Below are 26,563 nucleotides of genomic sequence, written 5' to 3' on the forward strand. Positions count from 1 at the left end.
GTATGGGGAGGGAGGGGAAAAGGAAACTGACAGAAAGAGACAAAAAGAGAGAGAAGAGAGGGAAAGAAAGGCACAGATAACCAATTAACCAATGGACGTCCAGTATAATTAACCCTTGTGATATGTATTTTATCAGTTTTGAGTTTTTAAGACAGAGTTTTAAATCCAACAAAACCAAGTATAATATTTTAGTAATATTTTTAATACAAAAAAGGTAATTTAAATTTATTTCATCAATATTTAGGTCAAGTGACAAAAATTTTAATTTCCACCTACTTCGCCCCCACAGGGGGGCAAAAGTAGACGGACAATTTAAATTTTTGATCACATGACCAAAATTGTTGAAATAATTTTAAAATCCTTTCTCGCATTCACAATATTACGAAAATATGATAAATAACTATTACTAATCTTGAAACAACTTTGTGTACGAACAGATTAATCAGCAAATTAAAGAGTAGCTGCTAAAAAGGTATATTTTCTATATTTCCTTATCTATATCTTTAAAACCAGGATTATTTATTAAAGGTTGACAATGAACTAAAATAAGAAAGAAAATCAAAACAATGTTCTAAGGAATTACAAAGAGAAAACAGTGACAACAAAGTACAATGTTAAAAGAGAAGCATCTCTAAAATTAAGTCCTAAAAATGTAAATGTGTCCTGAACTTAATAGCAACGAATTTTTATTATAGTTTCACTTAGACTTATACATTTATATTCTGTTTATGTTCGTTTGTCCTCCTGTTTCAAAGCTTTGCTTTTATGGATGTTGTTATTCTTGACAAGTAAAAATGAAATAAAAACTAAGATGTTTCTTTCTTCAACCTTTTAATAGATACTTCTTGATATAAAGACTAAATAAGAAAGGCGGGGGTAGAGACCACGATTTTTATTAACAACCTGTCATCTAACATAAGATGTGCCTTCATTTCCACATATAATCAAACTTAACAAACATACAGCTTTTTTAATGCAAAAGAAAAGACACTATAGCAAAATATTTAGTAACAGGATATGTGTCTCTCTGTTTGTACCGAAGTTATTTGTTTACTGCTGAACCTATAAATGTGGTTCACCTTTACAACAATACAGCTCCTCATAGGTCTTTGGAAGCTTTGTAAATGTTTTTGGAAAGAGTACAGTCTCCCCCCCCCCCCCCCCCAAGAGAAATCATCCATAGAAAAAATAAACCCTCACCCAAGTGACCTTAGAGGCCTCTACAGGCCTAGACGCTAGTAGGAAATAAAGGGACACTCACTTGAGATGCGAGTGGCACAACATTGAGTGGTCTATTTGTGCTGTTGAAATAATATACAAATCTAAAGATTTGATAATATTATACATGAGCGGAAATGAATACATACCATGCAATATTAAAGGTAAAAGCAGGGAGAAGAATATGGCAGCTGTATTTTATTGATACACACTCTACATTTGTTTTGCCCACATCAGGGATTACCCTATGGTAATTAAGGATGGATAATCTAAATTTAAATTGATAAACAATGATAAATTTCGATTTATATGTTTTAGGCACAATATAACTTGACATAAAAAAATTTAAATTGCTCAAATATCACTATAATCCAATTTTTTTGTATTTTGTTTTTTTTTAAATAAACCAAATAACCGCTTATAAATTAGTTATTTATGATGAATTTAATATAGATTATGTAATTAACACTTATTATATAGAGACGAATTTAACAGTTTTGTGGTAAGAAATTAGTCTGATAGTAATCCATAACTTTAATTTAGACCCCTTCCACAAAAAAAAACATACATAATGATAATAAGTGATGATTACATTTCCTAAAATAGATTTTATTCACGTTATATTTGTGTAAAATAAAACTTTCCTCTTATTCTTAAGACACAGAGTTGCAAAGCTGAAGAATAAATAATTCTATGTCAAAGTGGTAGGATGTTTGACTAATAACACTTATTTTAGCGAAGCTACGTCCTGGGCAGTTTTTTATTCTATTTTTGTGTCAATCCACTGCTAAAATTTTCTGTAAAAATACCGCCGAAAAGGATAAACGGTATACCTAAACCAAAAAATTCTAAGGGGGGCCAAAAATGAATTTCCAATTTTGTTAAAATTAAAAATAGAGGTGTGGCTAGACCAATGTTATAAAGAAAAGTGCATGCTTTAAATAACAAGGATATCAACATCCATAGTCATGTGAAGCCGATTATAAATTTTAAAAAACTATTAATATCCAAACAAAATGAAAATAAAAACGAATTGTTGGTTATTTGATTAGGAAAAATCTTAATTTAAAATTTTTCTCATGTTATAAATGTTATGAAAATAAGTAAAGATAAAAATACAGACAAAATGAAGTACATATATATTAGATGCTCAAAGAATTTTTAAGTTCTTATTTGATATCCCCCTACCCGTTATTGAGGGGCAAATTATGTTTGTTTTATTGCGTACTGGTTAGCCCCGCAGTGATAGGTCCCCACGTAGGGGATAGGCATAGGAAAACCACCATTATTCTAAATTCATTTTAAATTAAAAGCACCAATCTTTTTAATCCTGGCAAGTAAATAAGTATTGTTCAAGTCAACTATAGAATAGCTGCATAAGCAGAAATGTAACTTGCCAAATATACATCAAGTTTTTTGTTAGAATCTATCACCAATACCATGAGTGGTATCTATCTTTAAATCTAACAATCTTTGTTATTTATCATTTTACAAATTTTTAAATGTCAAAAGTAAAATAATTTTAAAAGGGGTATTTTAATGAAAGTGCTCTTAATGTAAGTAAAAAATAAAGTATTTAATGATTTTGCAAACTTATCCTATATTGTAAACTAAAATTAGTGGTTGAAACGACGTTTGAACACTCATCTTAGTGAACTAACTAACCAAAATTCCCCAGTCCCCAAAGTTGTTAAGCCTACGAATAAGAAAACATTATTATAAAACTTTGGGGACTAGTGTAATAAATAGCCCATTGCCCCCTCTCTCTGAGTTTAATAAGTTCTAGAGAAATTGAATTATTGTAGGTAAGATAATAAAATGGCCATGCAATTAATATTTTGTACAGAATTAAAGGATAAAAACATTGTTTAGCCAACAAAACATATTTCACAAATTCACACACATTTATTGTGCGAATTCGCAAGATCATTGTGCAATTTTTAGTAGTGGCAAAGTTACCATTAAAATAACTATTTCCATTTGTCCATCTTTTGCTCCTCTTCAAAAACACATTTACATTGCATTAATGACAAATGGAGAAATACTTTATTTTACAAGCGTATATGGCCCTAGAATTCTCTAGGGGTACCCCAATGTGAAGGGGGGGGGGGGAAGGGTCTCGATCCTCTACTTATCATTTTAGTTTCAAAATAAAAAAGGAGAAAAGGGGCGATTTACCTTTGAAGGTAGAAGGATATATGAACTATTATTGTTGTTTAAACCAGCATAATATTTTTAAGCAAAAAGTAGCTATTACTATTCAAATATAAAAAGCTCTTTGCCTACTGCATATGTTGTCATCCTTGTTTCCTTAATGATTAAGCAATAGAAAATTATATATGTCCAACATTAATTTATCTTCTATTATGTTTACTGTACAAAAAAATGTATTAAAAACCTAAATATGATCTGCAGTAAGATTCCATTAACGACTTATCTACAATTATTTTTAAAAAGGCATAATAGGTGGTAAAAAGATATTAAAAAGGTTCCTTTAAAAGATAAATAATAAATGAGGAAGGTGAATGTTGATATTTGAAATATTGGGGAATAAATTCTCATCCAATGTCCTATGACAGAATCCCTGTTTTTAGATGAGATAACACCTTATAAACCTAAACCTTGTCCTAGAAGCTTAAAACGGTGTGAAAATAGGTGTGCATACATTTTCGCATAATCTTAATCTATCACATAAAGAATTCGATTGTGTTGGTGAGTATGTTCCAAAAGATCTAAGAAACGGCCAGATAATAGTTCAGGTTTAGTTATATACAAAGAATGTTTAAGGTTATCTTGGTGAGGGTGGAAAGGGGGGGGGAGACACCTTTTCTCCCCTCCCCTTTGGATTAATATTTGGAGGAACCCCTCCATCACCTCTAGGGGTGAAGCCAATAATTTTAAATAAAATAAAAATATATTTAATTATATATCCACTCCAGAAAAAAAACATGTGAAATCTAATATAAACTAAATATTGAGAACAAATTGTTTCATGTTATTGGACATTTTGATGTTGTAAAATTATCAATGTAGAATAAAAAATTAAAGAAGCTGCTTTTTCGACTGACAGAAAAGTTTTAGGCAATAAGTTTTTTTATGTAGATAAAGGTTTCCATCCATAAGAACTTCTATTCATGTTAGATTGTGTTAACATCTTTCCAGAATGTGAGAAAAATTCCCAAGACCTTGGACTTACTAAATATAACTTGATATATTTAGGAGAAATTCAAGTTCGGACATTTTTTCCCATCATAAGGAGGGGAAAATATCCATGACTGTATTTTTGCAAGCCTCTCCTAAACCTTACTTAACCAATCCTATGAAAAAAAGTTGACGATAATTCTTTCTTTAGAAAAAAATTGCTTCAGATTGAAAAAAATACAGGAATCTTATGGGATAATGGCCGATAAAATGATGTATATACTCAATGATGATAACCAAAATTACTCCCTCTGTCCATTACAAATAGTAGTTGAAAACGTTTGGACTCTCAACTTAATGAACCAACCAATCAATACAATAAAATTCCAAAAAGTTGTTAAGCTAAGGAATAAGAACTTAATAATTATAAAACTTTGGGGCTACTGTAATTAACAGCCCAAATGACACCTCCCTCTATACGTGATCATAGAATTGCAACCTTTTCACAAAAAAAACTATGATCAAAATATAAATTTCATAATATTTATCCCTTAATAATGAAATAAAATTAATTCATATGAGATATAGTTATTAAGATATCAATTTAAATGATTATAGGATAACGATAACCATGTATAAATTATAATTATTATATCAAATTCAATTAAAATGTTATCAGTGATTTAATTTGCTAGAACTATTAAGCAGCCAACGAGCTATAATATTATAATAATTCTACTATGTATATAAAGTAATAATGTATGATGCTTAATATTTCAATATCTATTGAACCGATTGAGTTCTCCTTTCCATTGATCCCTGTATGGTTTGAAGCAATTCTATATTAAGATTTAAGTCGTTGGATGGTTTTAGGCTATTTTTCTATACCCTCCCATTACAAAGCCCTTAGATGCTAGATTATAATTTGGAATCAAACTATTTTACTTTAATTGGCTATGGAGAATGGACAGTACTTTTTTGTAGGTAATTCCCTTTTCTTGGGTCTAGAGGTGGAGCCACTAAATAATATGTTTAGTATGTGTTATGTAAGTTTAATAGGTACTATGCCTTGTGGCATATTTTCCTATCATCATTGTTATAATCAGGGAGTTATATTCAACAATTTTCATCGATTCAAATCGTATAACCTTACTTTTCAAAATAAAGTTATTGTGAATTTCATTCTAATAATATACTCAGGGAGGGAGGGGACAATGGACTGAAAATTACACTGGTACCTAAAGTTTTATTAAAACATTATCTTAATCGAAGGCTAAATAACATTCGGTACTTTGATTTGTGATTGGTTGGCTTCAAACTATAAATGTCTCAACTTTTCAACAAATAATACAAAAGAGGATATACATCTATTTATAATTCATCGTCTTTTCTCTAACGATCCCTTAAAACTTCATAATAACCATACATGATACCAATAGCTTTATAACTTTCTTGCCTCTTGATATAATATAATGATTAAATCTCAATCAAGAGGGGTGTAAATGGTGATTGGTTATTGCAGCCTCAGGCATTATGCTGATCGTAACTAGGATTGTCCTTGTTCATTTTTCTCATAAACATAAGTTTGTTGATAAGATTAGGAAGATTTTAAATTCTTTATATTTACACTAGCGGCTTCACCCATAGCCTCTAGGGGATTTGCCCAAGAGGTGTAATTACCTACTAAGCGGGAAAAATGCGAATGAATCGCAATACTCAGCGGAAAAAAATGCGAATTAATCGTAAATTTTCGCAAATAAATGGCGAATTCTAAAAAAATTCGTAAAAATATTTTTTTTTTTAATTGGGGGGTGGGGATGTCCCGGCCCCAAAGAAAATAGCCTAAAACCACCACAGGACCAATAGGTAAATTCCCTGAAGAATAGAATCCGATCGGTTCAGTCGTTACCAAGATCTTAAGGGACGGACAGACAGATATCAAGGTACTTTGTATTATAGATTATACGTGTATACGAAGTTTCTCAGTGGTAAATTCATACCTGAAATAAATTTAAATGTGTTAGTTGCATGTATTTTAAAATTATGTAGGTAACATTCTAAATGATGTCAATTATTAGATTTTTTATAATATTTTTGTCTTATTTCATGTTAGGAAACAAATTAGAATTAGAAATAACTAGAATTTGTTTCTATTTGTTTAACAACCATGATAAGGATTTTTAGAGTATTTACAATTTGTATTTGTTTTAAAAATTACAATAGTGTTACTTATTTAAACACAGATATCTAGCAAGTAATTTTCTTCATTAAAGCCGTACTGAATTTTTAAAAGATTGACCGACCAAAATGCAATAATTTTTTTTATGTTTTCAATGGAAAATTCTTATCTCATCTTTGCAAGAAAAATGTACATTCTTCTTTTATCTGAGTGTTTCTTTTGAAAGTTAATAAAAATTTAAATTGTTTAATAGGATGCTATGTTGGTAAAAAATATACATTATTGCTTACAAAATTTTCATGTTCTCTTATGAAATGAACCACGTAACGTACTAAAATAATGATTCCTTTATCCCATCCTCTCCTACTGAATTAATGAGCTGAGTAATAAATGCCTGAGAAAATAAACTAAAATAACTTATCAAAAGCTACTGTGACAATACAACGAAACGCCACCTAAAAGGCGATGTCACGAAAGTGACTTTAATGGAAAAGGTGAAAACAACTTCTTATATATCAAAAAGGCATTGAAAGAACAATTTTTGTTGTTTGTAAATCCTAGATAATTTGTACAATATGAAATAGCAACCAAATTGCTTTCTTGTAGAAACTAAAAAGCATATTTTTTGCATTCTTTCATCGTAAGCATGAGAAGGATAAAAATAAAAGTGCAGCATCATAAAAGAATGCACAAAAACTAGCACTAGTAATTCAGATAATTTATTCTTTGAGTAGTAGGTTACAATTTACACCTATACCTGGCATTAAACTTAATTATCTTATCAAGAACTAAAAAATCCTACCCTATCTTATCAATAGATTTATAACCCTAGAACATTAGTTAATCATACACAATAATCCGTCCAACTTTAAAGGAAGTTCTAGCAAAATGAGAATTATATATTTATACAAACACGAATCAAAACGCTCGACCAAAAATATACACAATAAAATATCCACAATGAATGCCTTATTTTAAGAAATATAACTATTTCGTATTGACTTATTACACGGATGAAATATAAAATATGTTTAAACAGCTTACTATCAAATAAAATGGCCAGATTGTTCCTACTCTGTACACTAATTAAGAAATTGGTCAACTTTCTATATATATTATATGTCCAAAAAGTTTGCACTCACTATAGGTCATCTATGAAATATAAAATGGCAACTATGCACAGATTAAAAGGAAAAACAAAGACGATTTGTAACCAAAAACTACAAAGATAACCTATTGTTTTATGTCGATTTTAAAGAAATTATATTTTACATACATTTTGCAGGTTCTCTATTTATTGTTAAAATATTACATTTTATACCTGACTAATACCTCTGGGAGCGGTTCATAACAAAGGCTCTCGCATGCAAACACTTTAAATGCTCGAGATTTCATGACAAGGAGTTGTACCTGTTAGGGCAAAGGCATTCCCCCAACTCTTAATAATAATGTCGCACAACAGACATAGCAGCATAAGGTATAAGAAAAGAGTAAATTGAAAAGTTATATAATATGTGAAACCACATTTTTTGAAAAGTTTATCTATAGAGATGCTGCACCATTAAAACAACACTTTAAGCCTTAAAGCAAATTATACAGTTTTACTGTTTATGTCCTTTATTGCCAGCAAAAAAGGTTTAAATAAACAAAGCAAAGCTGTATAAAAACATGCAGCTAGAAACATTAAGAAGCGCATTTTAGCAACAACTATACTATATTAGAGGATTTTTTTGGTAGTATAAAAAATTTAAGTTAAGTTTCTTTTATACAGAAAGATTTCTTCTTAATTCAAAATTATCACCTGAAAAAACACCTCCATTACTATAAAAAAAAGTTTAAACACATACAAATCTGTATATTCTCTGTTCTAATATTTGTTTTCAAAATATTTTGCAACATTGAAATGCCTTTTAAAGATTAAGTATTAACAAAACTAATGGTTTAACAAAGCAAATAAGCTATATAAAAGTAAACAAGCTACAGGATTAGAATAGACATTTTTGTTAATAGTTTAGTTAGGGTTATATTTATAAAAGCTTCTATCGTTCTTATTATCTTCTAAATCATTAATACTTTTAAGTAGTAAGGTTTTTTGTGCGTCCATTAAAATCTCACTAACAACTAAGTCATTTTTTACTTTAATCAGTTAAGTTAGATTATATTTTGTACTTGATAGCCTTGTTTTGTTAAGTACCACACGAATAATAAAAAAATACAACTCCCCCTAATTATCAAAATATTTCCAAAATAAAGAAAAGGGGGATTTTAGTGCTCCACTATCTTTAGATACTCCTGTGCTATATGCGTTTGCCCATCTTTCTAAAACTGCAACTAAAAAACAACAAAATAGAAGAAATTCAACTTGTGATTATATTCTTACTTATTTCTGAGTAAAACATAATAGTATTTTTTTTTTTTACAAAAATCAAATGTTTTCATTGAAATATGGATATACGAGGTTAATGATCTAACAAAATTGAAATAAAATCTAGCAAAATCATAATTTTTGGCAGCCAATAACGTTGATACATAAAAAACGTGTTTAGTAAATTGAGAGAAAAGAATAGAAAAATATTTCTAAAATATCTAGTTGACCTTTCATCACCCAAAGTTTTATCACCACATTATCTTATTCGTTAACTTACAATTTTAACTAAGCACTTTAATTGAATATTGATTGGTTGGTTCCAAACAAGCAGTCTCGAAGGATCTACAGAAGGATAATTTTGTTTATTATCATTGGGGATGCATATCAATTTATCGTTCATTGTCTTATCGTTGAGGCTAGATATAGATTTCATGGTTTACATTTACAGAGTTTTTAAAAAGTGCTAGTCTTTATTTAATACTAATATACCTATTCCTTTATTGTAATAAAATCAATCAAGATTTTCAAGGATTTTATATATTTTCATCAATACAGACCTATCTCATTTAATTCAGATATAATATACAGATTTTAAATTAAAATTAAAAGTTTTTTAAAACTTATAAAAGGTTTATATTTTTAAGGTATTTTATATAAATACTCATTCCTAATTCCTCAAATAATACTTTTTGGATCTACTGCAGTTCACGGTAAAATATTGCTGGTAACGAATATTGCAAAAAATCTATGAATTTTAAAGGCAGCTAGCTGCCAAACGGCTAAACGTGCAGATCATGCCCGCAAACTGTTTTAAGCAGCATAAGAAAGCCTACAAATAATCTGGAATCATTAATGCATAATTATCTCGCAGTGCAGAGAAATGCGCGAAAAAGGCCTATTTTACGCGTTTTTTCTTCAGTGAAGCTTTCCCTGTGCATCATTGGATCTTGTCTATTCCAGATTATTGTAGGCCTTCTTATATTTTACCGTGAACTGCAGTAGATCCGACTTTTTTTCCAATAAAAGGGTCATTAACAGGAATCTAAAGGGATAAGACCAATAATATACATCCTTGATAATAAACAAGAATGTCCCCTTAGTAAGTTAAAATTATTGTTTTAAAAGTTTGAACACTGTCAGTTTGGAACTAAACAATTAAAATTCAAGAAAGTTTTAAAGCCAATGTAAAAGATTGTGTTAAGCGTCGATATAAAACTTTGTATTTACAGTCCAATGTCTACCTGCCTGGCTCATAAGTGATTTAAAGACCAAAATTTAACCCAGCAATTATTTTCTTCATAAAAAGCTTCGCTGCTTATGGTTAAGCTTGTTTAAATTTCTCCTACATTGTTGTCTCCAAGTATCCAATGAACAGTTAGTTAGGATATGGTTTGAATGAAATAAAATCCTTGCCTGTGTTTAATCAAGCATGATAAAATATTATAGTTTGGTAGCATCGTATTTCTATAAAAGGCTCATAACCACTCTACAATTCTTGTATGAACATCAGTGATTAATCAAGCATGATAAAATATTATAGTTTGGTAGCATCGTATTTCTATAAAAGGCTCATAACCACTCTACAATTCTTGTATGAACTTCAGTGATTAATCAAGCATGATAAAATATTATAGTTTGGTAGCATCGTATTTCTATAAAAGGCTCATAACCACTCTACAATTCTTGTATGAACATCAGTGATTAATCAAGCATGGAAATATATTAAGTTAGGTAGCATCATATTTCTATATTAAGATCGTAGCCTCTCCGCATTTTCGACAATCAATCATGATAATAATTACAGTTTGTTGGTATCTATTCTGTTGTAGTAGTAAGGTTTTTTTGTCTGCAGCTTAAGATTTCAAAAAAGGCCCCAAGTAGGTTTTAGGCCATTTAATTTTTAGAATGTTGGAAAGCTATTTTTCTACTTTTCCTACCTTTTCGAATAGAGAGCTTCTAGATGCTAGGGGCACAGTCGGTAGTTTATTTTCATTTGAGAATGATGTCTATCCGTTCTTTTGAAGCTGTATAACTCTTTAACCACTGGGCCAAAAGGGCTCTGCTTTTCTAGGAATATTCGATATTTCTTATCATACCATAGCTTCATTAATTGGCAGATAAATAATAATCATCAGAAGTATTTGTGAGTCTGTGTATTTATACTTTCTTGTTTTTATATTAAATTAATATCAAAGTATGAAGTACTCCTAAAAATGAAAGCTATAACAAAATATATCAAATAATACAAGTTTTTTTTTTTTAATGTCAACATTTCTGTTGTTTTTAATAGCTAGACTTATCTTTTACAATTTTCCTTTTATTTTAAACCACCACTAATTTTTTGGAAGAAAGATTAAAAATAATGGTGGAATTTTTTTGAAGAAATTAATTAGAGATAAACAAGAAAAAGTTAACTGATTACTCCATATACCAAGGTTGATTATAGTTGATTGCCAGGGAACAAGGAATTACCATAATTCTGTGTTTTTATCTGTAATTTAAGATCTTGAAAACAGCAGGACAGAACTTGTTGGTTTACACTGATAGGGATTATTCTATTGGTTAGAGGCAGGTTTGAATACATTTTCTTTTTCTAAGGGGTGGGGTAAGGAAGACAAAGTGAATGTATGCCCCATTTTTAAACACTAGAAGCTGCCCTCTTACCACCTTAGGTTTTAGTATCATTCGAAGAGAAAGGGATGGACAAAAATAGCCTAAAACCAATCCGGGGCATTTGTGAAGCTTCCCTGAATTCAAGAACTCACAGTTAGTTCTCGAAATCCTTAGCTACGGACAAAAAACCTTATTACTTTTTATTATAGGAGGTATTTTTTATCCAATATACGTTTCTTTTTTTCCTAACACGAACCCTATCTGATGATGTATCGTTTAATTTAGTACATAGGAACAACAATCTAGCCTTCATACTTTTTAAATTGATTAGCTCATAACCCCAAAAAGGAGGATGGGGGGGGGGGGTCGAAGTTTTAACCCCACGCCCCAAAATAAAAATATATAAGTTATATTATCATTCTTTCTAAAATTGTGGATACATCAAATGAGCCTATTATGAACATCTTGTTGTATATCCATGCACAATGAAAACATTTTTTTCTTTTTCCATTTAAATCAAGATTAAAAATAACACAATTATTACCTACTGTTGAATCCAAAACTTTGTTGCTTAGCTACAAAAATTTATTTAAGTAACTATCCCCCCCCCCCCTCCCTTATTCAAATTAAAAGAATAAAAGAAACCAACGTAAAGGATAAAGAAATTAAAATACAGGAAACGTATTCTAAAAATACAAAGTTGCTGTTAAAATGATTTTTGTCATAAAATCAGAAAAATTGAAAAAATATGTAATAATAGTATTAATGGCTTTATGCTGGATGTAAATAAAAAAAAACAAAATCTTATTATTTAATGATCACTTGATTAGATATGTACTTACAAAATGGTCGACATGAAGAAAAGTTCATTTTTTTATGTTTAGCAGAATAAAGGGGGGGGGGGGGCGAAAGTGACACTTTTTGAAACCAAAACTAAAAGTCAACAAAGGAACTCAACTAAAAAAAAGAGTTACAGGTCTGAGATTTTGCATGGCAGTTGCTTTATAGGGGTAAAATATGGAACTGTGAAAAAAAGGCGGAGCAACCGCCGTTTCCCGCCAAATTTTTTTTTGCCTTTTCTCGGCGGTTTTCGGCGGTTGCGACGCCGTTTCTTCACAGTTTCATATTGTACCCCTATAAAGCAACTGCCATGCAAAATGTCAGACCTATAACTCTTTTTTTAGTGGAGTTCCTTTGACTTTTAGTTTTGGTTTCAAAAAGTGTCACTTTCGCCCCCCCCCCCCCCTTAATAGATAAAATAGAAATTTTAAATTAAAACAGCACTGTGACTCCAAAAAGGCAAAGATACCTGTTTTATTGTTTTTAAAGTACTTAACCATCCTTGGAAATGAGAAAGAATAATGAGGAAAGAAAAAAAAGAAAGACAGAGAGAAAAAATGACTAAGAAAAATGACTAACTTCACGCAAAAGCCTTCAAGGTTTCCTTTTCAGGGATGCATGGATTGGTTTGAAGATTATTTGTGTGCGTTTTCAACAGGAATCGAAATTACTTGGATGTTGCACCAAATTTTCATATACTCTGATAAAGTGACTCTCACAGCTGGCTAAAATAACGATACATCTACACCCTTTTACCCCATGTCTTCCCCTCCTACTGGAAGAACGAACTGGCCAATAAATAATGTCCACGTATATATCCTATATCCATTTAGGCAGGGTTGATTTAATTGAAAGTTTTCATCATATATTTGGACATACCTGTAAGAAAAATTTTTTTATCAGTATAGAACAAGGATAAAAATATTATTAAGTAGCGAACTAACAATTTTATAAAAAGGATGAATTATCTCAGTATACCCTTTTGAATACAGAGTCCCTAGAAGCAAGGGCCCAACCGCAAGCATAAAGGACAAATCAAGAGTAATTCAGAGAGAAAACATAAAGAGCAATGTACTTTATAACCAAGAAAGATATAACAAGAAACTTCCAATCACCATTCCCTGAAAATTCTTCACAACGTTTTCATGACAAATACAATTTTCTTGGATTTTTAATAATTCAATCATTATAAACTTCAAAAGCCAATTATCAAAGAATCTAACAACAAAAGGAAGTTTTTTGAGGGGGCAATGTTAAGATTTTTTATCGACAAACCATTTAAAATCATAAAATGAGAGGCAGGGAAATGACAATGCTAAAAAAATGTATCGTCTTCAAAACATTTACCACCTACCAAAGGCACGTATATGAAGCAGGGGGTCCAAGCCTTTTATTATGAGAGGGTAAAATGAGGGATTTCAAATGTTTGAGGGGGGTTATCTAATGTATAATGTATATTCTTTTAAATTTTGAGGGGGGAGGATAAAATGAGTTGTTTTAATATTTGATGAAGGGGTAAATGTCCCTTTACCCCTTCCCTTGAAAGTCTATTGGGCCAGATTAAATTTACAATAGAACCCAATGCTGCTATGTCAGCCTTGTAAGGTTACTAATAGCAGTAAGAGAAATATCTTGGCTAGGTCCAAAAACTGTGGATCTTTGTACATTTATCGAAAAAATAAAAATCATAACCTAATAAATATATACCAATAAAATAGTTAAAAATCCTAGATAAAACATGACTGAAAATTTTGTGTAAAAATGCAGGAATCCTGTGTGAAGCCCTATTGTCATTTCAAGAAAAAATTTCTACCACTGAATCTTACAAAAAGGGTGTTCAAGCATTTCCGCAATATTTTTCCCTGGAAAAAGAGCTAGAATTAGAAAGAAAAAGGTCCCCAAAAATTAAAGGATTCTTAACCAATAACCCGTATTATTAATAACCACTCTTATACAGATTTTAATTTACAATGTAATTAACCCACTTAAAACGAATTGGTGCCTAGGAATTTATTGTTATGTTTTGAAAGATGATATAAGTATTGATATAAATCACAGATAATACATAAACAAAGGATAATAATTTCCAAAACAGTCTAGCATAGCTTTTCATATTACCTATTTATTATTACTGCAAGTTCCTAACAAAGAAGCACCTTCTTACCGTTCCAAGACGGACACACTCACGAGAGTCTGAAGAAAAGCAATTCTACAAAAAGAAAAGCTTGGTAGTTTTGAATAAACAATCAAATAAAAAAATGTTGAACAAGCTGGCAAAATTTCAAGTAAATGGTTGGAAGCATTTTTCTAACTTTTTTTTACTTTTTTCTTCTTTGTAATATTATAAAATTCGTAGCAATATTATGTTTGTACGTTTTATATTATTTAATGTATCATATTATTATACAACTGTTTTATTTTTAAAAAACTTATTTAAATACAGCAGAAAAGGACAAACTTGAATACAGGATAAGTTTAAAAATCGCTTTGATAAATCATTGTAGAAAAACCTTTTTTTGAGTTTTGGATTTACTTGGCAGCTATATAAGAGAGAGGCATTAAGATTTCCCTTATCAATAAGTATATCTTTAACACAATGTGAAACAATGTATGTCTGTCCGTCTGAAGCTAAGATCTCGGTAACCCCTGAACCGATAGGGCTCTATTTTTCAGGGATTATACCTAATGGTACTGTGGTGGTTTAAAGCTATTTTCTTATGGGATGGGACCCTGCAAGTAGAGGCCTTTAGGGGCATAGCGGCTAGTACTCGATAACTGATAGGTAAATAACATACTTCGCTACATATGAACATTATCACTCTTTCACTCTTTTCACTAACATTATCTAATGGTATTAAAAATATAAATCTAACTGTTATTTCACTATGATTTAGATAATTACCAATAAAGATAAATCAAATACAAATCATTAAATGCCATAAAAAATGAAATTAATTGTAATCTTGTTAAAACAAAGGCAATAATATGTCTGATTTAATACAGAAAATAAAAAACTGTAGGTATTCAATATTTATTTTCAATAAAAAATAACAAGGACGACAAACTACATGAAGCATATACATTGAAGATATTTTAAAAATAACATATATTACAAAATTTGATTTTAAGTGTTAATGTTTAGCATCTAAAGAAACTATTTTTTAAATTAGAAGTTGCTTTTCAGCATTTGGTCATTTAAGTGTAAAATCCAATTTTCCTGTAGAAGCTATTTAAAACATCTATTAAGATTATATTTAAACCAAAAAACTATCTCCTGGAAAAATTAAAGTGGATGGATGAACCCCATAGGTGTCCACTCCCCTAGCAGGTTGAACACACCACCTTAACTCAGAAAAAAAACACTCCTCTTGCTTTGTATGATACACCCCCCTCTAAAGCTCACACCTCCCTCGATTTATGTTTATGGGGGTGCTTCATGCACACCCAGGCAAAACTCAGTGCACGCCACTGTATCTATCCCTTATTTAGGGGCTATTTATGAAACAAAAACAAATAATTTGATGAATAAGAATAGATAAAACAATGTTACTTATTGAATCTGTCAATCATAACCCTGTTATTTACCTAGGGCACTACATTGGTATATTTCAATAATATTTTGTTAAAGGTTATATAATGAGTAAATGGAATATTATTGCAATGTCGCGATTTTCAAAAAAAAGACATTCTCATTATTCTAAATCTGAGTAGGAGGGGAAAAGTGTGGGTGTATACTGTATGTGTAGAAGAAAAGAACAATAAACTGAAATAAAGCAACAATCTAACTGTTGACCTATACAAGTTGAAGTCTGAAGTTTAAATGTTACGTTCAAAGCTTTATCAATACATAACCGTTTTGTATCTAAAACAAGCGCGTTTTCATCTCTGGTTGTGTATAGGTTAAAGAGTTCAAAAAAAAGAGGAGCTGCGTAGTGAGATGGCACGCCGAGACTGTAGTCTCGTTTCTGAAGGACAAACATACCACTAGTTATTTAATAGCTGCAACAAATACTCTAATTTGACAACTCTATTGGAACAACAACAGTTAAAAACATTATTAGTATCATTAAATCAAAATCATAATTTTATGTTGACCTTTAATTTATGCTTCATTTAACAATTCAAGTTATTTTTTAGATTTTCTCTATGCATAATGATAAAAATTAAGCCTTTTTGGTTAAATTTGTAAATTGAACTTGAACGAATAATAGAAAAATATCGCAATATTATTAACTTTTGAGAAATAAAGGGGGGGGGGGGGAAATGTGGTGACTCGTGCCACGACATACCAGCAATTTTATTTTGGGTGCTACTCCCTTAGTTTTAGAGATAATTGGGTGAAATCTTTTGGGCTGGGTCACTAATTACCCCTACTAGAGGTATCTTTCAAAAAAAACGGCGGCGGGTCCGCCGCTCCCGCCGTTCGCCGCCATTTTCCGCCGCCGCCAAAATTTTTTTTTTTATTGCATTTCTCGCCGAATTTGGAATCATTTGAGACCATGTTATTTTTTTCAAAAATTTTTCCCTTTATAACCAACCCTGCGGGGGGACTTAGTCATTTTTTTCAAATTCTCGTTTATCAAGGTATATCTTAAATTCAGTGCCTCTCCTAAGCTTTTAAAGATATTGAGACTAAACCTTTTGAGGTAGATCAGTAAAAAATATTTGAATAAAAAATGGCGGCGGTACCGCCGCTCCCGCCGTCAACCGCCATTTTCCGCCGCGGCCGCCAAAAATTTTTTTATTGCATTTCTCGCCGAATTAGGCAATTTGGAATCATTTGAGACCATGTTATTTTTAAAAAAATTTTTCCCCTTATAACCAACCCCCCGACTTGGTCATTTTTTTCAAATTCTCGTTTATAAAGGTATATCTTAAATTCAGTGCCTCTACTAAGCTTTTAAAGATATTGAAACAAAATCTTTTGAGGTAGGTCAGTAAAAAATATTTGAATAAAAAATGGCGGCGGTACCGCCGCTCCCGCCGTCCACCGCCATTTTCCGCCGTCGCCGCCAAAAATTTTTTATTGCATTTCTCGCCGAATTAGGCAATTTGGAATCATTTGAGACCATATTATTTTTTCAAAATTTTTTCCCCTTAAGCCGTCCTGTGGGCGGCGGAAAATGGCGGTGGATTGCTTGAGCGGTGGTACCGCCGCCATATTTTTTTGCTGATCTACCTCAAAAGATTTTGTTTCAATATCTTTAAAAGCTTAGGAGAGGCACTGAATTTAAGATATACCTTTATAAACGAGAATTTGAAAAAGTCCCCCCGCAGGGTTGGTTATAAGGGGAAAAATTTTTGAAAAAAATAACATGGTCTCAAATGATTCCAAATTCGGCGAGAAATGCAATAAAAAAAATGTTTTTGGCGGCGGCGGAAAATGGCGGCGAACGGCGGGAGCGGCGGACCCGCCGCCGTTTTTTTTGAAAGATACCTCTAGTAGGGGTAATTAGTGACCCAGCCCAAAAGATTTCACCCAATTATCTCTAAAACTAAGGGAATAGCACCCAAAATAAAATTGCTGGTATGTCGTGGCACGAGTCACCACATTCCCCCCCCCCCCTTTTGGCAATCCATGTTTTAAAACCACCAATAAACAAGGAAATTTGTACTCACTTTGACCAATATACATATTCAGATGACAGTGATTTCTTGGAACCTTCTCCTAAATAACTACAAACTCCCGTGAAAATAATAGGGTCAGGCATTTAATTTTGAGATATTACGCGACGAAACACATATGAAATGAAAACACAAAAAGGTCCTAGGTCTATTTGGTAGTATATAATAATAAGATACGATTATATATCTATGGTTTGATTTATCATAACTTTACACATTATTTATATAACAATACCATAACATATATAAAGAACATTCAAACAATAAAAAGATAGAATTTAAAGCAGCAAATGTATGTGAAAATGCAAAATAAATGAGTTTCAATAAATCTTGATAATGATTCTTATAAAAGGAGAAATAAGTACAATTAACAATGTCTGAAGCCGATTCCTTTCCGCGGGATTCAAACCTGTTCTAAACCATACTGAAAAACCATTAATCGTATTATTCATTTTATTAACCTGTGGAAACCAGCCTATTATACAGGGTGCAACTAAATTTATATTTTTGTTAGATAAATTATCAAAATAATTTAGCTTGTTTATTAAAACACTTTTTAATGAAAAGAAACAGAAGTGTCTCACTCTCAGCTGTAAGTGTAATAAAGTATCACAATGCAAACGCGGGCGTGCACAGGAACTAGACAATTAAGAGGGGGGGGGGGGTGTGGGTTGTATTTTTTTTTTAAATTTATACATGTACTCTAGCTAAAAAAGCATTATAGCTTCTTTTTTCAATTTAAAAAATAATCAAAGGTACATGAATATCAAATTGTTGTTTGGTTTAAATACTTCCCTAAAGAACCAACAAGAACAATTACTTCTTCATGTAGCGTTCAAGTTTTAATAAAATAGCAATCCTTTTATCTGTAGTCTTTAACTGGGATCTAAAGAGAAAAGACAATAGTCGATAATTTTATGCACATCCCCAATGATGATACACAAAATTACCCTTTAGGTTGATTAAAACTAGTGGTTGAAACGTTTAAACAATCAACTTAATGAATCAATCAAAAATCACCTTATTCCCCAAAGTTGTTAAGTCAACGAATAAGAAAACGTTATGATAATACTTTGGGGACTAGTTTGATAAACAGCCTTGTCCCGTCTCTCAGAGTCTTTAATTATACATATTTTGTCCAATGAAACATATGAATTAACGCCATACATATTTTAAATTTTGAAATCTGGCAATAAATAAAAAGTTCCAACTACACTTGAGCAAATGAAAGAAAAGCTACTCTACTCTTTACAAGTAAGGCGTGTCTGTAATTAGTCCATTTCTTTTAATTCTTCTAATTTTCCTCCCTCATTTTTCTCCCCTTCTCCATTACCATCTCAATCTCTCTCTCTCTATCTCTTTTTCTTACCCCTTTTCCCATTCTAATTATCTTATCTATTCAACCTTTCAAATAAAATTATTAGAAATAGATAAACAATATTTGGAAATAAAAATGGATTATTATTACTTGGATCTTACACCATATTATCATATACTCTAATAAAGTGAAACTTGTAGCGACTAAATATTCCTCAACCCCTATTACCCCATTCCCTCCTCTATTACTGGATCAACGAACTGACTAATAAATGAAAGGGGAAATAGCAACAGTTTTCCCCTGTCATAATATCCACGTATATTCTACATTTATTGGAATAAAAGTTTTAATGACAACACCTATGAAAGCAATACATGTTCATTTTATGTGAAAAACACCTTATGGTTTTGCCAAGTTTTACATGGATCAGATAATTCTTTATTGTTCTAAAAGAAAACAGATATCTATATTCTAATACCTTAAATGTATTTTGAATTGGATGTTTGACTAGCATTAGCAAGACTATTAGTACTTGCTTAAAATAAGCATTTCAATTTATATTGCTAATACATTAGGTCCTGATATTATTTGCCTTTTATGAAAGCTTGACATAAATCCGGGAGAAATGAAGGCTATATTGTTTGAAAATTTACGTCTTTGGGTTGTTTAACGCTAGAGTTCTACCCTTTCCAACAAATTTAAGTACATAGCTCCTAATGCTAGGGGTGCAGACGTTATCCTATTATATAAAGTAGTGAGCTTTTTTGTCTGTAGCGAAGGATCTCGCTAACTGCTGAACCGATATGGTTCTCCTTTACAATGAAGCTTCTTATAGGTCCATGGAAGGTTTTTTTACAACTATTTTGGGGGCGGGTATCTCCCACATTAATTGCCCCTAGAGGCTTCTAGGGGGCGTAGCCGCTAATATTAATTAAAATAATAAGGTTTTTTTTATATTTAAGTCCATTATCATCTCGCTAACCTCTGATCCAAATGAGATATCTATCGTAATGGTTTTGGCTACTTCATTAATAGTTTTAAGTTTTAGGATTGTTTTTTTCTATATATTTTTCTACTAAACCTTCGTGTCTTATTTAAGAGGATTTAAACTGCTAGACTTTTGGGTTCTCTAGTTTCAAATTTTGATGTTATTAAATATGACTTACATATCATGTTATATGTCATTTGTTTTATTTATGTTGTCATAAAAACGTAGCAACTCTATAACTCACTTTTACTTGCCGACTAAGCATCATATTATGATGATACTGCAATTAAACCTTGATTCTTTAGATGCAAGTCATAGTGTCAGAAATTAAAAATGCCCATAGACCTATAAGAATTATCCAAATTATTATAGAGATATTTACCTACCAATAAATAATGAGTTGCTCCACTCTTAAGCCAGACAAAACAATATTTACAAAGCTATCATGACATTTTGAATAAAAATGAAAAATCAATATTGCACCTTTGTTTCAAAATTCATTGCAACAATTCATGATAACTACAAATAATCAGAGTTGGCAATATGGAAAGATATTAATAGTGTAATAATTAAAAAAAAAACACTTTTAAATATTTGTTTTAGAGTATTATGTAAGAAAAAAAAAGTGGTTTCTGAAAGTGTTAGGTCCGGTTAGGAGCCGCAGGAATACGCCCCCCTCCCTTAGTTTTAATTTGTTTAATAAAAACAGGTGGGATGTGCTCAATATGCACTTGATAAGGCCCAAGAAAAGTGTAAACAAATGGAGTATTTATGTCTATGTTCCTTTATGAAAGAGAACATAACTGTTGAAAATTAGGAAAACACCCGTTAAAAATATTACGTAATTTTGACACAATACCTCTTAATTCCATTTCAAAACTTTATTAATATTAAAAATAGACCCGAAATGCGGCATAACTAAAGACATGAAACTATTGTACAGTCTGCTTTGAATGTTGAGCGCTTGTTTAAAGCCAAGATATTCCTACTACAATCATCATTTTAAAGTCTACATTCGCGGGTTTAATTCCATTATCTAAAACGAGGCGTCTTGATTTAATTAAAGAGACCTGTATTTAGTGTTAAATAAGAAACAAAGAAAATTTGAATGACAGTGTCTAAATTTGCTTTGCAAACAATGCAAAATTCCTTTATTTTTCAAATAGACAATTTATCACCCCCTTACTTTTAATTTTGAAAAGATTTGGGATACTTCATTTAGATAGTGTTAGGTTAAGTGAGGATCTGTGAAGCCCCACAGTGCTAGTTCCCAAAATATTAACAGAGATCTAAAGGGGTAAGACAATTGCCGATAAATTGATGTACATCCCTAATAATAATACACAAAATAACTCCTCCTGTAGATTACAATTAGCTGTAGAAAAGGTTTATGCACCCTACTAAGTGATCCAACCAATCAAAATTCAATTAAAGTCCATAGGGTTGTTTAGCCAACGAATAAGAAAACGTTATTTTAAAACTTTGGGGACTAGTGTAATAACAATGTCCCCTACCTTTAGAGACTAGTGTAATAAGAATGTCCCCTACCTCTCTGCATCATTAGGCCCCATAACCAGTTCTTTTTAAAATCTATGGGGGTGAAGGAGATTAATTGGTGGTCTACTTGCAAAATCTGTTATGCTGCAGCAACGCAATTGTGATTTGTAGACATAGTGACTAGATACACTTCTAAGGTTTGTTGAAACAGAGCTGACGATTATGTCCAAATGTGAGAAAGGGGGCGGTTGTGATACTATTTTAAACCAAAACTACAGGAATTTAACACAAAGAAGTTGCAGCACTATAATTTGGAATGACTGTCGCTTTAAAGAGGTACAAAGTGGAACTGTGAAGAAAAGTTGGTGTAACCGCCGCTACCGCCGTTTCCCACCAAACAAAATTCTGCGATAGCAGCGGTTCCGCCGCCGTTTCTTCACAGTTTCACATGGTACCTCTTTTAAGCAACTGCCATACCAAATTTCAGTGCTGTAACTCTTTTTTAGTTGAGTTCCTTTGGCTTTTAGTTTTTAGTGTCACAACCGCCTCCCTCCTTTTGAATATCATGTTACATCTATTTCAATATACATGTATATATCCATAACTGATTTCATCATTTGTTAAATAAAAGAACCGTTTCTGTATGTATATATGTAGGTATATAAGTAGGGAAATAGCTCTGGGAAAAGAATAAAAAATCATAACAAACAAAACATGATTAAAATAGCTGAGTGAATATTTGTCAATTCTCCTTTCTAGTGCACAGCAAAAGATCATTAGTAAATGTGTTCTCAATAAGTCTCAAGCAAAAACATTACTCTAAAGAATTCAAATATAAAAACTTAACCTTTACTCTTTGATAGATTTATATTGTTCAGTTTGAAATATTTGGTCTTTAAACATACCTAAAAAATAGAATAAATTCAATTTCAAAAATAATGTTAAAAATAGTCAACACTTAACTTTTCAAGAAAATTCCTAAAAATCTCTTATTTACAGTCCTAATCACATTTCCTCATTAATGTACATTATTAGCATGTTACATGATATCTTAAAGGACATAAGTTTAGGCACATTACATTTATTAAACATTGCAATCTTAGATATGCTAGGAGATATGTTATTACCAGATTAGATGTGCTTCATTATATGGGGTGTCCATTAAAACCCACGAATGTAGGAAATTCGCTCGAACCTGTTCGAATCTTAATCCAGATGGCCTCTTAACAAAAGACATTATATGTAATATGCACAAGGAAATGTCTTGGCCCAAAACAGGTTTAACTCACAGAATCAGAACTTCACAGCAAATCTTATAAATATAAATAAAATTTTTAGTTATATGCAAGAAAAACACATAACGGGTGCTAGTTATTTTAATAAAAAATGAAGGTTCATTTTCTTACTGGTGAGCCTATTAAGATCGTCTTTTTTTTGTTTACTAAAAAATCCAAGAAATTATTTTGTATATTTGTATGGACGCCAATAATAGAGTTTAGTGCATATATGAATTTGAGTAAGGCCATATTAAACACATGTAATACATACTTTAATAAGAATTCCTATTTGAGTAGCTTCTCCATCATTTACTTTTGTATGAAAGGAAATTATATCTGAAGAAAGAAATGATATCAGTTGCAAATTTAGGTAAAATTATTGTTCTTTTCACGTGCCTAGACAAATTAAAATTTCTTAACATGAATTATATCCCTACTCATGTCATATAGAATGAAAGATTTGTGTAATACTTCAACCCTATTTAGCTTCTAAGGCAGAATTTCACAAAGAATTGTAGGGAATATACTTATTCTCCTTTCCTTGGGTCTTTGATAAAAAATAAACAATAAAATACAATATAGCAACACAAACATAGAATAATTGTTACTTAAATAAGAAAAGATTAAACTGGTGTAAAATACCCGTGTACTTTACATTTATGTCATATACAGTTTTTTCGTTGCGCTCTAAAGACATGTTCTAAAAATGTTTTGAGTTTACAAGAAGTTTTACTAATATATAAACTAGCAGTTGCACCCCTTTCTTTTAAGGACTCTAAAAAAGGGTAAGATGGGGGAGAAAAATATCTTAAAACCATTCTATGGCTCAAATCTAATAAGAAAAAAACCTAAAACCCTCCCGGGACCTATGTGAAGCTTCCTTTAAATAGATAACTCAATCAGTTCTCTAGTTATCGAAATCTTAAGCTTCAGACACAAAAAAACCTTACTAATTTTTACAATAAGAAAATCTTTTTAAAGGTATTAAAGCGCAAAAGATTGGTTTGCAAGATCTTAATCTTGTATTAGGTGAGTCCTTACACCAAGATAAACTATGCATTTTTTCTATAAAACACATCACCATCCCAGTAATAACAATACATAAACAGATCTAAAAACATATCATAATCCATAAATAAATGCACCCGAAGCGAGGCTTAATAGATTTACAGAGGTGTCAAAACTTCTCCTAGTTATTTCCGTAAATTGCGATACAAGTAATGTACTGTCAATAATAATAATTATTTATTTTGTCTGTATAAGTTATAGGAATATTAAATTCATTCTTATTACTACAAAATTACGGAAATTATAAGTTAAAAGTCGACACCCATGTTCCTTAATGGTATCTACATGTGCACCTAGAGCCAAGACAGAACTGTGCTACGGCCACCCTATGTGACATTTACACACACACACACAGTGACAACAAACACAAACCCTACACACACAGTTACAACCCTTACACACACACACACACACCAGGGAGTAAGGGAGGGGACAATGGATCGAATATTAAATTTTTAGGAGTCTCAGACTTTGGGGACTGGCTTAAAGGGAATGTGCAAGAATTTAGCAGTTTCTGACTGAGTTTGGGGACTTGCGCATGAAATGCCGCTACTCGTTATGTATGTTTTGAATATTGCAGATGGGGAGAAGGGATAAGGGAAGTGGGTGCAAGGGAAATAAACACTTGTTGTGTTAGTTTGGAATGTGTCAGACGGGGAGAAGGGAGAAGGGAGGTGGGGGCAAGGGGCAAGGGAAATAAGCAGAATAAAAAGGGGCAGTCATATTCTTGCTAGCAGCTGGCCGGGTCCAATAATCTTTTAATATAAAAATCACACCAAAAAACCTCAATATATTTCATCAAAAACAAGTTGTGATTTCACTTTACATGACGCTATGGAAATCTATTATTCAATTAACAATCCCTTTATAATTTCCTACAAATTTATTAGATTAAACTGGATTTCATGCCCTTTCTGTGATAACTCTTATATTGAATTAATTGCCCATTGTCCCCTCCCTTACTCCCTGCACACACACACGTAGAAACATTAAAGGTACTTACCAACATAAATAAACCCTATCATTGTAAAAATCAAATATATTTCAAACACTATAAGGAAGTAATAAGAATGATAAACTTATTTTCTCATTGAATATTTCTCTACTAAACCCTAAAACATCAACTAAACCTAACTGAATGGACAGACAAGAGGGATTTCTGAGCATCCAAGAATAATTCCTAAAATTACAAGTGATACTTTGAATTGTTATTGCTATAGATATGCTTAGAATTATATACACTTAATTTCTAACCCCCCCCCCCCCCTGGGAGGATAACTACAAATACTTCCGCATTCAATTTTAGGGGGTTTCTTGGACATGGGACCTAGATTCTGAAGAAAAAAAATGCTCTTTAATCTCTCTTTCTTTATGGTTTCGGCGAATTTACCCCGAAACAATTTTTAGAATTATTTTAAAACTAAGTCCTTTCTGTGGTGGGCGTTAAATCAAGAACCTATTATTCTACTTTGAAATGTGCTGGCCCAAAAACGGGCGCAACTTAGTGTTCAAGAATGCCAAAACTTCTTGAAGATAACCAGTGCCATTCGATCATAGATCATTAAATAACACTATGAGTAAGTCTCAGTCCTTTAAAAATTGATGTTGACTTCTAGTTGTCAATGTCTGATTAAGATTTTTACTGCCAGACACAAAAAAGGTTTAAAGGCATAGACATGAAACCTCTTTTAAAAGCCCCTTCAATAACTTACTAAGTACTCAAAAACGTCTCAGCTGCAGTTTTTTTGTGAATAAATAAACAAAAACTGGCTGACTCCTGTTAATTTTCTAAAATTGAAGCAGGGAAAACTAATACAGTTACTTTTGAATATCTGATTACTATTGAAAAATATTGGATTTTTGTCCGGATAGACTGAATTTTCATAAAATAGATCTAACAGGACTTCTACAATTATATTATGCAATACAACTAATCAATCATTCTCATATTACCACAAAAAGTGTCCCAATTTTCCTAGCCGCATTTTTTGCGTAAAATTCATTCATCGATTGTGTGAGAATTTTTCATTGTGATTTTAATTTTTTACAACAAAGTTACTCTATAGATAAATTTGTCTGTAATTCAGTTGATTCAACACGTACATCATGGGAGCACTTGTATGATCTAGGAAATAATTTTGGCCTCAATTCGACTTAGTTCTAATGGATATTATTGTTCTTTACTAATAAATCATTCTTTAATAGAATTTATTTAGGTTCAAACAGACAAATGAATCTAATAAAATCATTAATATTCAAAATCTACAATAAATCATTTGGATTTATTGTGTTATATTGTTTAGAAAAAAACAAGTACGAAACCATCCATAAAATCAATTAAAATAGCTTTTTTGACAGAAGGACATTATAATTTATATGCTAAAAGTTAGTAAAGCCTATTTCATATAGCAGCTGAGCTAATCACAAGACA

General features: G+C 31.3%; 1 protein-coding gene across 1 annotated transcript in view; it reads right to left on the reverse strand.

Moving 5' to 3' along the window:
- LOC145315102 (uncharacterized) overlaps positions 1 to 26,563 on the reverse strand; it is a 134,598-nt gene that overhangs the window by 75,449 nt on the left and 32,586 nt on the right. The window lies entirely within an intron of this gene.

Source organism: Acartia tonsa, chromosome 1, assembly GCF_053477335.1.
Source record: "Acartia tonsa isolate MP-2025a chromosome 1, ASM5347733v1, whole genome shotgun sequence".
NCBI lineage: Eukaryota > Metazoa > Arthropoda > Copepoda > Calanoida > Acartiidae > Acartia > Acartia tonsa.